Source organism: Amblyomma maculatum, unplaced genomic scaffold (assembly GCF_055883805.1).
Source record: "Amblyomma maculatum isolate TAMU_Amacu unplaced genomic scaffold, ASM5588380v1 scaffold_23, whole genome shotgun sequence".
Taxonomy (NCBI): domain Eukaryota; kingdom Metazoa; phylum Arthropoda; class Arachnida; order Ixodida; family Ixodidae; genus Amblyomma; species Amblyomma maculatum.
The window spans coordinates 567,071-578,634 of NW_028146748.1; positions in this window are offsets into that span (position 1 = coordinate 567,071).

Consider the following 11,564-nt stretch of genomic DNA (forward strand, 5'->3'; position numbering starts at 1 on the left):
GAAGATCATGGCATGTACAAATGAAAGAAGGTCCACAGAAGGCTCACAATATACATGCTTATTGAAAGTGTCTCCTGTCCTAAAAATCGTATTTTCCCATTTACTACCTTTCGACGAATTAATCATGACACAATGGATCATTTTAGGGCAGTATTATTAAATGTTAACTGGAATATTGTGCGAAACAAAGAGGACCCAGAAGAGGCTTACAATACTTTTATTGACATATTTAAATCTATTTACGAACAATGTTTTCCTCTTGCAACATCCAAAAAACCCTGCAGAGCTCGCAAACCATGAATAACCGCTGAATTCCTCAAGATGATAAAAACAAAAACAGACTTGTACAATCGCTTTATCCTAACCAGGTCATCGGATAATCTTGTACAATTCAAAGCATACCGGAACAAAGTTACGTCTTTTCATCGTCAGGCGAAAAAAGAATACATGGCAAAACTATTCAACCAAGATTTATTAAAAAGGAGCGATCTCGTATGGCAGAACATAAATAGAGTTTTAAATCGAGTTACAACTGCTACTAGATCACTTGAATTGTTGGTGAACAATGAAAGAGTGAGTGGGAAACAACAGCCGATGAGTTCAATAATTACTTTGTGTCTCGAGCAGTTTCCGGGAATAACAGTTCTAGTAACGTGAAGTGCTTTGACTCGCGGGTTGTTTCCAGTGCATTCTTGTCTCCAACCAGTGCTAACGAAATCGAAAATTGTATCCTGGCTTTACGAAACAGCAAGTCGCCTGATATTGACGTCCTCAAATCTTGCCCAGTCAAACATGTAGCTGATGTAATCAGTCCAGTGTTGGAATATATTTTTAACTGCGGTATTGAACATGCAGTATTCCCTAAGAGAATGCAGTTTGCCAGAGTCACAGTCATCCACAAAGGTGGAGACCGGAATAATCTGTTAAATTATCGTCCCATATCAATTCTACCTGTTTTCTCAAAGTGTTTTGAAAAGATCTTGTTCACACAAATATTACGTTTTTGTGACAAATACAACATAATAACGCCGAGTCAGCATGGTTTCAGAAAGAATTTTTCAACAGAAACTGCATAGCTAACACAAAAAGAGCTAATTTTAGAGTTTTTTGAGCACAAACTTCTAACTCTTGGCATATTCGTTGATTTTTCAAAAGCAGTCGATCGCATCAATCACAAAATAATGTTGGCTAAACTAGAACACTACGGTTTTCGAGGACAGTTTCTTTAAAAATTACAGTCCTATTTAAATTCTCGATCACAAGCAAAAATAAACAATGACTTATCAGATGTCAAGCACGTGGTTTCTGGTGTTCCGCAAGATAGTATCTTGGGACCGTTGCTGTTTCTTCTTTACATCAATGACGTTGTCCGTATCAGTAATCTACCAACTTTTGTGATCTATGCTGACGACACCAGTTTATTTTTCAAAGCAGCTCAATTGGTAGATCTTGAGAAACAAGCCTCGAAATGCCTACAGTCGCTTCTAGAATGGCCTCAAAATAATATTTTACACATAAACACTGAAAAAACCAAAGCTGTGCTGTTCAGGCCTCGAAACAAGTTGACAAATATGCCACCACTCTGTTTAAAGATCGGTACGTCATGCATCCAAATGGTCTCGGCGGTAAAAAGCTTGGGCGTTATTTTCAACGAGAATTTGAGTTGGAATGATCATGTTGATCATTCAAGTTACCGACATTCTAGTGGAAATTAAGAAGAAGAAATGGACATGGGCAGGACATGTAGTGCGAAGAGAGGATAACCGATGGTCGCTTAGGGTAACAAACTGGATTCCAAGGGAAGGAAAGCGCAGCAGGGGGCGGCAGAAAGTTAGGTGGGCGGATGAGATTAAGAAGTTCGCAGGGGTCAAGTGGATGCAGCTAGCACAGAACCGGGTTAAGTGGAGAAATATGGGAGAGGCCTTCGCCCTGCAGTGGGTATAGTCAGGCTGATGATGATGATGATGATGATCATGTTGATATGGTGGTGAACAAGCTGTCAAAAGTTGTCGCTATCTTGTCTCGATTGAAATATTTTATGCCAAAGCGTGTTAAGGAAATAATTTATAATGCTTTGTTTTCTTCTGTTAAGTACTGGTTTTTGGTGTGGGGTATCACGACGTTTACTAATATTAACCGCTTATACCTCCTTCAAAAGAAAGCCGTTCGAAATGTTATGAATGCTCCCCGACTAGGAGACACTGAACCAATTTTCAATGAACTTCGAATTATCCGCTTGCCACAATTATACGAAACTTGACTCTTGCGGCGGTATGAAATCGGTGTTCACAATAACAACTGCCTGGTAATAAAGCTGTCAGGATTGCAACAGAAAGAGTCAATATACACTACACAAACGACACCCTAATGGCTTGTACCTAAGATCCGAACTAATTATGGTTAACAAATGCTGAGCTACACACTCCCGCATGAATTAAATAAACAGTCTGAACGAATGCATAGATAATGAAAAATCGATTGTTTTATGTTTGTTCTTGTTTATAAAAGTGATATTATGCTATGTACCACTGCAATGCCTCTGTAGGGTGCGTCGGCCTCGTCAAGCCTTTCTACTTGCTTTTTGCCGGCGCACCCAACATCCTCAAGATGTTAAATAAACATTCTTCTTATTCTTGTACAGTTCTTGTGTATTCCTGCCACCTCTTCATTATCTCTGAGGCTTCAGTGAGGTCCTTGCCTCGTTTGTCCTTTATCACCATCATCATCATCATCATCATCATCATCATCATCATCATCATCATCATCATCATCAGCCTGATTATACCCACTGCAGGGCGAAGGCCTCTCCCATATTTCTCCACTTAACGCGGTTCTGGGCTAGCTGCATCAACTTGACGGCTGCGAACTTCTTAATCTGATCCGCCCACCTAACTTTAACCGCCCCACGCTACGCTTTCCTTCCCTTGGAACCCAGTTTGTTACCCTCGGCGACCATCGGTTATCCTCTCTTCGCACTACATGTCCTGCCCTTGTCCATTTCTTCTTAATTTCTACTAGAATGTCGGTAACTTGAGTTATTTCTTTGACCCACTCTGCACGCTTTCTATCTCTTAATGTTACCCCTACCATTTTTCGTCCCATAGCCCTCTGCGTTGTCCTCAACTTAAGTAGAACTCTCTTGGTTAGCCTCCACGTTTCAGCCCCATAGGTGAGTACAGGCAAGATGCAACTGTTGTATACTTCCCTCTTGAGCGATACCGGTAAGCTCCTAGTCATAATCAGCGAGTGCTTGCCAAATGCGCTCCATCCCAATCTTATTCTTCTTGTTATTTCCTTTTCATGGTCCGGATCTACGGTTACTACCTGTCCTAAGCAGACATATTCGCCTACTACTTCCAGTATTTCGCTACCTAATGTAAACTGCTGTTCCTTCCCGAGGCTGTTGAACATTACCTTGGTCTTCTGCATATTGATTTTCAAGCTTACCTTTCTACTTTTCCTGTCTAGGTCACCAATCATTATTTGCAGTTCATCCCCCGAGTTGCTTAGCAAGGCAATGTCATCAGCAAATCGCAGATTACTGAGGTATTCTCCATCTGCCCCTATCCCTAACTGCTCCAATTTCAAGTCTCTGAATACTTCCTCTAAACAAGCTGTGAATAGTACTGGGGAGATTGTGTCTCCTTGCCTAACACCTTTCTGTATGGGAATTTTGTTACTTTCTTTATGGAGAACTATGGTTGCTGTGCACCCACTATATATATCTTCCAGCACTTTCACGTACGGCTCGTCTACCCCCTGATTTCGCAATGCCTGCATCACCGCCGAGGTTTCAACTGAGTCAAATTCTTTTTCGTAATCAATGAATGCAATGTATAAGGGCTGGTTATATTCGGAGCATTTTTCTATCACCTGATTTATGGTATGGATATGACCGATCATAGTGTACCGTTTCCGAAATACCCTGCTTGATCCTTTGCTTGATTGCAGTCTAAGGTTGTCCTGATTCTATTAGCGAATACCTTAGTAAATACCTTATACGTAACAGACAGTAAGCTGATTGGTCTGTAATTTTTAAGGTCCTTAGAGTGCCCTATCTTGTGAATGAGGATAATGTTTGCATTCTTCCATGGTTCCGGTACCGTCGATGACACCAGGCACTGCGTATACAGAGTGGCCAGGTTTTCTAGCACGATATCGCCCCCGTCCTTCAGCAAATCTCTAGTTATGTGATCCTTTCCAGCTGATTTCGCCCTTTTCATAGTTTCTAGTGCTTTCTTGACCTTGTCCTTCGTCACTGGTGGAACGTCTGACTGTTTTTCCCTACCGCCAATCTCATTACGGTCCTGACTACTTTGCCTACTGTAGAGATCTATATAAAACTCCTCGGCTACTTTGACTATCTTTTCCATATTAGTGATGACGTTGCCCGCCTTATCCCTAATCGCTTACATCCGGTTTTTGCCTATGCCCAATTTCTTCTTTACCGCTTTAAGTCTTCCCCCGTTCTTTACAGCATGCTCAATTTTCTCCATTTTATACCTCCTTATATCGGCCACCTGGCGCTTATTGATTAGCTTTGATATCTCGGCCAATTCGATCTGGTCTGTTGGATTGGAAGCTTTCATACTCTGGCGTTTCTTAATCAAATCTTTCGACTCCTTAGACAGCTTACCGGTATCCTATCTAACTATTCTACCGCCTACTTCTACCGCTCACTCAGTAATGATATCTCTGAAATTATTGTTCCTTGCCTCTAGGGTAATCTCGCCATCCTCAGTTAGAGCTGAATACCTATTCTGTAGCGAGATCCTGAACTCTTCTGCCCTCCCCCTCGCCGCTAATTCGTTGATGGGTTTCTTTCTTACTAATCTGTTGCGTTCCTTCTTCAGATTTAGGCTAATTCGGGACCTCATCATTCCGTGGTCACTGCATCGCACTTTCCCGATTACCTTTACATCTTGCATAATGGCAGGGGTTGAACACATTATAAAGTCGATTTCATTTTTAGTCTCTCCATTAGGACTTTTCCATGTCCATGTTCTGTTCTTCCGTTTGCTGAAGAAGGTATTCATGATTCCCGATTACCTCTACACCTAATGGCGGGGGTTGAACACATTATGAAGTCGATTTCATTTTTAGTCTCTCCGTTAGGACTTTTCCATGTCCATTTCCTGTTCTTCCGTTTGCTGAAGAAGGTATTCATGATTCCCGATTACCTCTACATCTTGCATAATGGCGGGGGTTGAACACATTATGAAGTCTATTTCATTTTTAGTCTCTCCGTTAGGACTTTTCCATGTCCATTTCCTGTTCTTCCCTTTGCTGAAGAAGGTATTCATGACTCCTTGATCACGCCCAGCTTAGCACAGAAGCTTCCTTTTATATCTTTGATTGTCTTATACTGAGCTCTTGTGTTCCTTAATTGGCTGTTGTCCTCAACTGCTTGGCACTGTATGTTCAGGAAGGCATTCTTATCTCTCCTTGCTATTTTCTGAAAATCCGCATTGAGAATCTTGTATCTTTCTCTTTCCCCCATAACTTTTGCCATCCTCCTTTCCTCAGCTATTTGCAAAGCCTCTTCAGATAACCAGTTTGCTTTCTTGCATTTCTTTTGCTTTGGAACTACCTTAGTAGCAACTTCTTGTATTATATCACGAACATCAGTCCACATCTCTTCGGGCTCTTTGTCTTCTAGATCTAATTCTTGAAATCGATTCCTCACTTCCACAGCATATTCTAATGGAATCTGATCCAGATCATACCTGAAAGGCCTTCTAGTTTTCTGCGTTTTCCTCAATCGAAGCTTAATTTTGGCAACAAGAAGCTGATGATCGGTGCCACAATCGGCCCCAGGCCTTGTTTTTACTGCTTGTATAGCGCTTCTCCATCTCTGCCGGCAAAGAATATAATCGATCTGATTCCTGTACAGACCGTCCGGTGAAGTCCATGTGTACAGGCGCCTCTTGTGCTGTTGAAAATTAGCATTCGCTATGGTCAGGTTGTTTTCTTGACAAAACTCTACTAGCCTCTGCCCAGCTTCATTTGGCTCGCCAAGACCGAAATTGCCTATAATTCCGGATATTTCTTCACTCCCGACCTTAGCATTCCAGTCTCCTATGAGAAAAACGACGTGTGATGTTGGGTGCGGTCTAAAAGGCATTGTAGGTCCGCATAAAATCTCTCAACGTCAGATTCTTCAGCAGTAGTGGTCGGTGCATAGACTTGGATAACTGTTATGTTGAAAGGGTGACCTTGGATCCGAAGTGAAATCATTCGGTAGTTTTTGGGGTTGTACCCTAGCACTGCTTTGCCCATTCTTCTGTTTACTATGAGAGCGACCCCATTCCATCTCTTGGATTCGTGCCCACAATAAAAGACTTTCCGGTCCACTTGAGCTCGCTGATACCCAAGATATCAATGTTCAGTATGTCCATTTCTCGCTTGACTACATCCATTTTACCTTGCGTCATAGATCTTACATTCCATGTTGCTATGTGATACATCTCCTTGCAAAATCGGACTCTCCGGTCGCTTCCCGACACATCCACAACTGAGCGTCCTTTTGGCTTTAGCCCAGCCGCTTCATTCGTCCTGAAGCTACTAGGAATCGCCCTTTGTTCATCCCCAGTAACATGTGGGACGCCTTCCAACCTGGGGGGCTCATCTTCCGGCGCCATATCATTATTGGTATTGTGACTGGCCATAGGGTTTTCTGGGCAGGAACAACTGGAGTGGGTTGCCATTACCTTCTCAAGTGAATCACATTTTGTCAGAACTCTCTGCCGTGACCGCTCTATCTTGGGTGGCCCTACACAGCAGAGCTCACGACTTCATCGAGTTTCGCAAGCCCCTCCGCCACGACAAGGCACTGATCCAAGAATAACAGTAAGTTTCTGCAATAAAATATTGCTTGGAAATGTACAAAATATTTCTGAAAAACACTGTTTTAACAGCATATATATGTTGCTGGTTATAATTGTACCCTTGATATACTTACCTGGTATCCTGGTTACCTGGTTCATCCCACAGCGCCAGTTCTGCTTACCAAAAGTGGCCCACTTGGCACTCTCATCGCAGCGGGAGGCCTCAACCCAGAATTCCTCCCGTACACCCATTGAAAGTTTGAGAATTGGTTGAGGACGTTTCGACCCCAATGCCTCTAATCATTCGCTTTACCAGGTGTGACTGCTCTCCCATCGAGCGCCAGCTATTCTGAGGGAAACTTCGGAGGGAACCAGCTACTAGATGGTTCGATTGGTCTTTCGCCCCTCTACCCGGATTGGACGATCGATTTGCACGTCAGAATCGCTTCGTACCTCCACCAGAGTTTCCTCTGGCCTCGTCCTTCCCGGGCATAGTTCACCATCTTTCGGGTGAATTGCGCATATTACGCCCTCATGGACGCTACCCGCCGCAGCGTGCTGTGAGTCGGTCCGCATTGTTTGTTCTATAGTTTCTCCGTTTGGTTTGTTATTTGAGTTTATTCTATTTATTTGTCATGGCTTCTTTTAAGTTTGTTACCTTTAACGTTAGAGGGTTTCGCAACCCGGACAAATAGCGCGAAATTATTCATTTTGCACGATTACACGAAATTGATGTTTTATTTTTGCAAGAGTGCTATTTACGTACCCCATCTGTTGTATTATCTTTTCGTTCCCGCTTTCATGTTGATGCATTCTTTTCGCTAACAGACTCACGGTGTTGTGGTGTAGGGGTTATTTTCGTATCTCCCGCGTTTCGCAATGGAGCGCATTGCACATACGGTCCTGACGGGCGTGTTATTGCGGTAGATATGTTCTTATAGGGGCGGAAGACGCGATTCGTGAACGTGTACGCTCCGGTTACAAGGGCACTCATCAACGACTTCTTCAAATCCATCACACCCATCTTCCTGGATTCCACCCCTCACGTTTTGTTGGGAGATTTTAACTGCGTCCTAGACTCGGAGCGGGACATTAGAGGACCAGGTCAGGGCTCATCCTGCTACCAGGCAAAAGAGCTACGGAAACTCGTGCGCCAGGTCCACCTCTCGGATGCGTGGGTGGAACTTCATGAAGGCGAATTTGTTGAAACTCGCACGAGCAGACGTAGCTCTAGCCGTATAGACAGAGTCTACGTCCCCCCTTCTGACACCCCTCCTGGTCTCCTGCGAGGTGTTAATTCTCCCGCAAGATATGTCAAAGCTGAGTGACCACGCACCTGTCATGGCCACATTGAAGTGTTCGGCAGGCCGCCCGACACGCCCAACTCTATGGCGTATGGACGCGTCGTTAATGCTGGACGTCAAGAGCTTCAGCGACATTGGGAGGAGGTGTCCAGCTCCGTTGCTGACATCAACCAGCTGTCATCCGAGGGGTGGGACAACCTGAAGACGGAAAGGCGGGCAATTCCCGTCCGGGCAGGCAAGGAGAAAAGTGCACTGCGCATTGCCGCACTGAACGATGTGCTAAGTAGAATGAGGATAAATCAGTGCCGACGAGTTAACGTTCGCCATGCGATAATACCTGGACATCTTGAGAACCAGATATCATCGCATCCTGCACGATGGGTATCAGGATACGCAAAACAGGGATGTGCCCCTCACAGCTGAGTGCACGGCTGATTTGATGCACAGCCGAAGCACGCGCAGACACGATGACCGAACGGCGTGGGTGGAGAGTGTAGACGTGGGCGATGGCACAATGTCCGAGGATCCGGCCGTAATCGCGCACGTCTTCCGCGAACACTTTGCCTCGCGATTTACGTCGGCCCTCCGAAATTAAGCCGATGGAGTGACAGGTATTGCCACCTTCTGTGACAACTTACCGGCTCTGCCCGAAGTCGAGGGTGCGGCACTTTACGCCCCAGCATCGCGTACGGCAGTGTTTGAAGTCCTTCGAGACATGACACACTCATCCGCGCCTGGTGCGGATGGCATTATGGCGGCCTTCTACTGGAAGTTCTTTGACGTTCTCGGCAGCCTGATAACCACTCTGGTAAACATAGTCATCCGGGATGGAAGGAAACCTGCCTCCTTCACAGAGGACGTATCATCTTGATCCCCAAAGAAGGAGCATCGCCGTAATCTCCAGAGGCATGAAGGCCGATAACGTTATTGAACAGTGACTACAAGTTGATTACTTCCCTGCTCGCCAAGCTCCTCCGGCCTTTTTTGGCAGATTTAATCTGCCCTTCCAATCGTCGGCGGTACCGGGACGCTCCGTATTTGCCGCGCTCACGTTAACCCGAGACGTGTTTGCATACGCACAGGAAAAAAGAGAGAGCGGAGTAATCGTATCGCTGGATCAGGCAAAGGCATTCGACAGGGTCGAACACCCGTACTTATATCAAATCCTAAGGTGCTATGGGCTTCGCGAGGAATTCATAGGGACCATAAAGCTCCTGTACGAAGATGTGTTGTGTGAATTGATATTGAACGGAGAGGCGCTCCCCAATTTAGCTGTCACCCGAGGTGTGCGACAGGGTTGCCCATTGTAGTGATTGTTCTGTTTCCTTACGAAGTAAGGAAATCAGGTTCATTCAATCTGTTTTGTAATCACCAGGCCTTGTTAGATATGTGTGTGCCCGTTATCATGGTGTTGATTCATGGTTTAATACCCGCGCGCAAAAATGTTTGTAATGTTTGTATGTGAATGCTTGTATTGTGTATGACTTTAGTTCCTTCTGACGCAGCTTTGCATAGATAGTGTTGTTTTATAGTTTTATATGTATGTAGTGATTACTGGGTAAGCGTAGGTACGATAAAGGAGTTACGATGGAAGTGAATTGTGGTACCACGACGGAAGGATGTGATGGCGATTGTGGAAAGGTCATGTGACTGAGCGCCTCTATATATTTCAGCCCCGTTCTTGCTAATAAATTCAGTTGGTAGTCCAGCCGCTTTCTTTCTGTGTCGATTTTTCCTGTGTGCGTCTTCTTGGCCGGTTAGTCTTACTTCATGCAATGCACCAACTAACCCAACAACGTGTTTTACCGAACCGCAGATCATCGCCAATATATCGCTTCTCGGCCTTTGGCCTAAGATCAAAGTATAGTACTTCTCGGCCTTTTAGCTAAGCCCGTAGGATGAGAGGAAGTCATTTTATCTTGTTCAAGGGGTCATGCTGCCCGTCTAGGGTGCCACCCCCTCCGTTCCTGTTGTACCATCGGTCCTGCTGCCCTAGTGCCTGGCCGCTGCCTGGCGTCCGGGGCTCCTGCTGCTGGCGGCCTGGTGTCCTGCCTCCTGGGTCTGCGAGGTCCTGCTGCTCGTCGTCGTGCCCCGGCGCCTGGCCTGTTCCCAGGTGCCCTGGGCCCCTCCACCTGGCGGACCCCCCCTTCCTAAGGTCCAGCTGCCGGATGCCTGCGGTGCTACGCCGGGTTTCCTGCTTGGCGCCCCGGTCGTGCGGTGATGGACCACCTACCTCCGAGCACTCGGCCTTCCAAGGCCCAGTGCTTCACCTTCAAGTTGCCGGAGCCTGCTCCGGCAGACGGCATCATTGATGCCCTCGAGGGTGTCGTCGGTGTCGGGGGGCTGCAGTACTTGCAGCACCTCGGCGGAACTAAGTTCCTTGCTGCTGTTTCTTCGATGGCGCAAGACACCAATGTTGTTGCCGCGGGATCTGTGCTCGTCGGCAGTCACCATGTGCCGCTGGTGCAGCTTGCTGCTCCAGTGGTTTTTGTTACTGTTTTCAGGCTGCTGCCATGTGTCAGTGAGGATGCCCTGACTGCAGCATTATCGCCATACGGAAAGGTGCAGGCCATCACTGAGCCCGGCATTAAACGGAAGAGCCACGTACGCGAAGGGTGCCGTCTAGTGAAACTGGACATGGTACGAGCCCCACCGAACTTCCTTTCCATCGCGGGCTATCAAGTCATGCTCGATAATCGCGGCATGAAGCGAGTGTGCTCGCGATGGGGAAGAGAAGGTCACTTGGGCGCCGCCTGCTAAGTGACCAAATGCGGAGGCTGTTCCGCGTGCGGCCACAGCACTGAGACCTGCAGTACTGGTCGCAAGCGGTGTAGTAGGGCGCATGCCACTTCAGATTGCGTCCTGCCACGCACGTGCGCAACTGCTGTAGCAGCTGCTGCTGCCGCGCTCCACAAAGGGCCAAGCGGTGCTGCTGACTCTCCGCAGGAACCGTCTGATGGTGACCACGCGTCTCGAGACTCCGAACCCGAAGATAAAGCTTCAACGGTCACCATTGCTGCGGATGAACAAGGAGCAGCGGCCAACCTCGGTTCCGAAGCTGAAGGTCCTGCATACCGGAACTTCCATCCCTGGAGGAAACTTTGTTCGAACCGGAAATGACCGCGGCACAACGGACCTCCGAGGAGGTGTCCGAGTCCCTGACAGAAGACTCTCCGCACCATACACCCACTAAATCGCAGGAGGGATCAGGGAGAGCCAGGAGCGAAGAACGCCCTTTTCCGGGCTCATTAGCGGCTGCAATGCTCCAGCGACACATTAGTGGGGACTCCTCGCTGCGGCCAATACAGAAGATGCCCGGAGCAGAAGAGGACCTTTCAAAGCGGACTCTTTCTTCGGATAGCGGGTCGGGCCCGTGCGGCTCGGCGCCGAAGAAAAAGCCCAAGAAGGTGAGCGGCAGCGAGGCAAGCGAAAT